The 5,727-nt window shown below is 45.2% G+C and overlaps 2 non-coding genes across 2 annotated transcripts; one reads left to right on the top strand and one right to left on the bottom strand.

The window, feature by feature from the left end:
* Nucleotides 1-4,133: 4,133 nt before the first annotated feature.
* Nucleotides 4,134-4,206, top strand: Trnak-uuu. Its single transcript has one exon. It is a non-coding gene; the product is annotated as a tRNA-Lys (tRNA).
* A 227-nt stretch (nucleotides 4,207-4,433) lies between these two features.
* On the bottom strand, nucleotides 4,434-4,506 carry Trnak-uuu. The gene has a single exon. It is a non-coding gene; the product is annotated as a tRNA-Lys (tRNA).
* Nucleotides 4,507-5,727: the final 1,221 nt, after the last annotated feature.

Raw genomic sequence — 5,727 nt, 5'->3', positions numbered from 1 at the left:
GGTTGTGAGCCACCATGTGGTTGCTGGGATTTGAACTCTGGACCTTTGGAAGAGCAGTCGGGTGCTCTTACCCACTGAGCCATCTCACCAGCCCCCTACCATTCATGTCTTAACTTGTCAGTCAGAATGTTAGTTACCCACATACATGACTCTGTCAAGTAGGATGTCATTTCTCAGGGAGTTCTTAAGAACTTAAAACTTTACTGTACCCCCCTTCTCAAAATGGAAGTCTTTTTTTTTTCTTTTTCTTTTCTTTTTCTTGACAGGTTTTCTCTGTATAGTCCTGGCTGTCTTGGAACTCACTTTGTAGACCAGGCTGGCCTCAAACTCAGAAATCTGCCTGCCTCTGCCTCCTGAGTGCCAGAATTAAAGGCATGCACCACCATGCCCGGCTTCAAAATGGAAGTCTTTTCTAATTGGTGCAGGTGTCTCTCTTATGTTGGGGTCCATCCCAAGGGCAGCTCTAAGTGTCCAGTATTGTGACTAGTTTCCAAGAACACTAAAAGCACAGAATGGTAAGGCCTAGGTAAAATATTAAGGCCTAGGTAACTGTTACCTGGATTGCCTGGATTATGTTTCTGCTGTTACTAGGAAACTTCTAATGCCAAGACTGATTACATATTCTGTTCTGTTCTGTGCCCCCAGAAGCCAATCACGATAGAAGTCAGTAGAATTGCTTTTGTATAGTTACCCCCGATAAACATGAACTGAAACAACCACCCAACAAAACTTCCTGCACCTGTGTATAAGCTTTTATGGTATAAGCTGCCCCTGTGTGGACCCCAACATAAGAGAGACACTTGCACCAATATAAGAAACTATTTGAATTTTGAGTAGTGGTCTAGTAAACTTTAAGTTCCCAAGACCTCCCTGGGAACTGACATCCTACTTGGCAGAAAGAGACATGTATGTGGATAAATGACATCCTGGTCGACAAGTTAAGACATGAATGTTAGACAAGTTTCATCCTGGTAGACAAGTTAGGACATTGTGATGGTTTGTATATGCTTGGCACTCCTTGGAGCTGTGGCCTTGATGGAGTAGGTATGGCCTTGTTGGAGTAAGTGTGTCTCTGTGGGTGTGGGCTTCTAGCTGCCTAGAAGTCAGTATTCTGCCAGCAGCCTTCAGACCAAGATGTAGGAATCTCAGGTCCTCCTGCACCATGCCTGCCTGGATGCTGCATGCTCCCACCTTGATGATAATGGACTGAGTCTCTGAACCTGTACGCCAGCCCCAGTTAAACTCTTGTCCTTATAAGAGTTGCCTTGGTCATGGTGTCTGTTCACAGCAGTAAAACCCTAACTAAGATAGATATGAATATTAGACAAGGCAAGTCTCCTGCCACAGTTGAATACCCCAACCAATGGGAACAGGATAAGTGTACAACAATAACATGTTCCTAAGCAAACACCCTATCCCTAAATCCTGAATGGTGAAATAACTTGGCACAGATGTTTGTGGATTTGGGGCTTAAAAATCCTGTAGGACCTTAACTCGGGGTCTTGGTTCAGTTCCTGAATCTGGACCATAGCCCTGGCTGACTAGGCCTGGGGTGTATGCTCAATATCGTCTGACTGAGACCAGTGTTTGTGTGGCTTAAGAGGAGATTCCTGGACTCCAACACAAAACGTAACAGAATATGCAATCAACTCAGGCATCAGAAAGTTTTCTAGTAACAGTAGTAACAACACATGATAAAGTTTCTTCGTAACAGTAATAACAGCGTAAAATGACTGGCTAGACCAGGCAGCAGTTAGTTACCCAGGCCTTAACAATACCCTATTGGTCTTCAGGTCCTGCATTTATTTGCTGTTTGCATATGTTTAAAGATTTGTTTAGTTGTGTGTGTGTGTGTGTGTGTGTGTGTGTTTGCCTGTGCTCCAGGTGCCTGCAGGAAGAAGTCCTGAGGAAAACAGATGTTGTTAGTCTCCTGGAATTGGAGTTGCAGGAAGTTGTGAGCTGTCTGCTGTGTGAGTTCCCTGTGTCCTGTGCAAGAGCTGATGTGCTCATAGATACCTAGTCATCTCTTCAGCCCCCAACTGTTTCCTGTTTCCTTCCTTCCTTTCCCTCTCTGTAGCCCTGGCTGTCCTAGAACTCACTCTGTAGACCAGGCTGGCTTCAAACTCAGTCTCCCGAGTGCTGGAATTAAATGTGCACACCATCACTTTAATGGTGTTAAAACAGGCTTGGGTTTAACCCACTGCACCGTCTGACCAGCTGTCCTTGTGCATTTTGGGCTTGCTCCCTCAGATTTAATTGGCAATGGAAAATGTAATAGAATAATAAAACCTTGCATTTGGAGGGTGTGCTGGCTGGTTATACATAACTTTGATACAACCCAGAGTCATTCAAGAAAATGGAACCTCAATTGAGAAAATGCTTTTACTATATTGACCCGTGGACAAGCCTGTGGTGCGTTTTCTTGATTGATAACTGATGTGGGAAGGCCCAGCTCACTGTGGGCAGGACTAGGCTAGTGGTCCTGGGTGCTATAAGAAATCAGGCTGAGCCAGGCAGTGGTGGCGCGTGCCTTTAATCCCAGCACTCGGGAGGCAGAGGCAGGCGGATTTCTGAGTTCGAGGCCAGCCTGGTCTACAAAGTGAGTTCTAGGACAGCCAGGGCTATACAGAGAAACCCTGTCTCGAAAAACAACAACAACAAAACAAACAAACAAACAAACAAACAAAAAGAAATCCGGCTGAAGCTGGTCAGTGGTGGTACTTGACTTTAATCCCAGCAGAGGCAGGCCAGCCTCTGGGTTTCATGCAGGCCTGGTCTACAGAGTGAGTTCTAGGACAGCTGGCACCAAACAGAGAGAAACCCTGTCTCTAAAAAAAGAAGGAAGAGCAGGAAGAGGAGAAGGAGGAAGAAGAGGAAAAGAAAGAAAGTAGGCTGAGCAAGTCAAATCAGAAAGAAACACTCCTACAAAGTTTCTGCCTCAGCTCCTGCCCTGGCTGACTTCCTGCCCTGACATCCCAGTGATGTGGAGTGCTAAGCAGAAATAAATCTTTTCCCCGAGTTGTGTGTGATCATGGCTTTTATCATAGCAATGAAGCCCTAAGGCAGAAGGGGGCCTTCAGGGTCACCTGACTAATCTCCCCTCCTGTGTGTACAGACCTGACAATTTCCTCATGTATGTAGAGACCTGACTAATTCCCTCACGTGTGTGCAGAGCCAGGCCTATTTGGGATCCCTTAGCTGGTCTGGTCATTGTTCTTAGAGAACCACACAGTTCTAAGAAAAGAAAATTTCTCCAACCTATTTTGCAGTTCTTTGTGTTTCGGAGCCTCGAGTATTCAGCAACCAAGGAAAAATCCTATCTCAGTGTTTGGGCTTTCATAATTCTGTACTCTATCACCTATGCATCAGAACTCGGCAGATCTGGAGACGGACTATATCTTTAAGGTTTATTTTAGCTTTAATTCTTTACATATGTTTATGTCTTTGTGTGTGTGTGTCATGTGGGCCCCTGTGGAGTTCAGGAGGGCATGCTCACAGTGTAGACTAGGCTGGCCTTCAACTCACAGAGATCCTCCTGCAATCTGCTACTCTAAGGTGTAGAAATCTTGCTTTGAAAGGATTCATCTTGGGATGCTGAAAGGCGAGGAGAAGAAAAACTCAAGATGTAAAAAGTTTAAACTCAGCCGGGTGTGGTGGTGCATGCCTTTAATCCCAGCATTCAGGAGGCAGAGAGATTTCTGAGTTTGAGGTCAGCCTGGTCAACAAAGTGAGTTCCAGGACAGCCAGGGCTATACAGAGAAACCCTGTCTCGAAAAAAACAACAACAACAAAAAAATCTTTTTTTTTAAAATGTGTAATAAAAAAGATCACAATCCTATGCGGAAGTTTCCACCTCGTTTGTCCATTTTCCTGTAATTTATTAGTATTAATTTTGTTTTAGAGCGTTTAGTAGGTACTGGCAACTTATCAAACATCGAATATGAAAGATTTTGGAAAATGCTTATTAAGTAAATGGAACAAAATGGAAAAAGAAATATTGTTTTTAATACATTAAAAATAGACTGAGACCTGTTTTTAGCTTGCCAGGAAAAAAAGGAGGGGAGGGGCGGGGGAGGGGAGAGACAGGTTACCATTATATCAAGTAAATACAGGAGAAAATTGACTCTCAGAGCGCCCGGATAGCTCAGTCGGTAGAGCATCAGACTTTTAATCTGAGGGTCCAGGGTTCAAGTCCCTGTTCGGGCGGCTGCAAATTTTGCACGATGTTCCATACTTAAGTTGTAATTTGCCTAATTCTTAGGAAACAATTAGTAACAAAACAATAGGTGTGTTTTTCATAAACTTAAGGCTATCCTACATATCCTTAAGGTACTTGCGAATTTTTGTTCTACAACGCGTAGGGAGGTACTGCCTTTAAATTTGTGAAGCGTTAGCTGATTCGAAGTGGAGGAGAAAATTTTAAAAAAGACAAGCGCCCGAACAGGGACTTGAACCCTGGACCCTCAGATTAAAAGTCTGATGCTCTACCGACTGAGCTATCCGGGCCCTGGTGGAACAGCCTTCCTACAGTTCTTTACATAAGAGTAAGGAACCTTGTGCAATTGCTCCCTCCGGCAGTGTCGTCTTCCCGTGAGAGATTTAACTGATCTAAATTCTGCTTCCTGCTGCGTTTTAGCCCCTGAACAATTGCGAGCTTCACGGCCGCTCTCGCTAGGTGGGCTTTGATCTGTAAACTTAGAGCGACGCGGAATTCCGTTTGAAGCGCCTTCGTGTCAAACTCTAACCAGTTTTACCGTTGACAGGAAAGGGGACGTCCATGCTAAAACTCCACGCAACGGGGTTGGAAAAGGGAGTTTTCAGAGCGACTACAAACACACTATCCTGAAGGGAGTTTGCTGAGCTGTGGAGTATAAAATGGGAGAAAGCAGGGGTGCTGAGATTGCCTGTAATCTCCTGAACCTGTTCCAACATTGAACACCACGGAGATCACCAGCTGTGACACTGAGGGCAGAAGCCATACTAAGCCAGAAACAGGAAAGCTTGCCACGGTCACGAAGAGATGCTGTTTATCTTAGCATCTGAGCCTCTTCCTTAGTAATTTGAGCACAGCCCTATGCTATGGAGCTGATTTAAGAATTACTCACTACAGGGTTTTGAGAATGGGACTGTAAAGACCCATTGCTGGCCGATTTTCTTTCTTTCATAATTGTCTTCAGTTCAGGTGGTTGCTTTAGCCTAGTAAACTTGAAGAAATTTACCCTAAGCAGTGACGGGGGCAGAGGTGGGTGTGGGGGGGACTGGAGGCATAGGGCTAGCTAGATCCCAAGGCCTGCACACGCCTTTTCAGGAAAAGAATCCTCACAGCGGCCTGAAGGCCCAGCTCCTGGGGATCTGGGATCATTTGGCCTCTACCCACCCGCTCCTGAGCATGCTGGGGATGGTGGTGGGGGGTCGGGGGAGGAACAATTAATAGCAAATGTACAAAAAGATTTAACCACAGAAGACAGCATTAGATGTAAATTATGGCACAATCTTAATATAAAATGATTGGGATGTTTGTTTTGTTTTGTTTCTAAATTACAGAATCTTAGTTAACTCAAGGCCTGGAACTTGCTTGGGGCCGGCTTGGATTCTGTGGTTAAGAGGGCATAGTGGCCGGGCGTGGTGGCGCACGCCTTTAATCCCAGCACTTGGGAGGCAGAGGCAGGTGGATTTCTGAGTTCAAGGCCAGCCTGGTCTACAAAGTAAGTTCCAGGACAGCCAGGG

Source organism: Mus caroli, chromosome 1, assembly GCF_900094665.2.
Source record: "Mus caroli chromosome 1, CAROLI_EIJ_v1.1, whole genome shotgun sequence".
Taxonomy (NCBI): Eukaryota; Metazoa; Chordata; class Mammalia; order Rodentia; family Muridae; genus Mus; species Mus caroli.
This window is presented reverse-complemented; position numbering and strand designations above follow the sequence as displayed.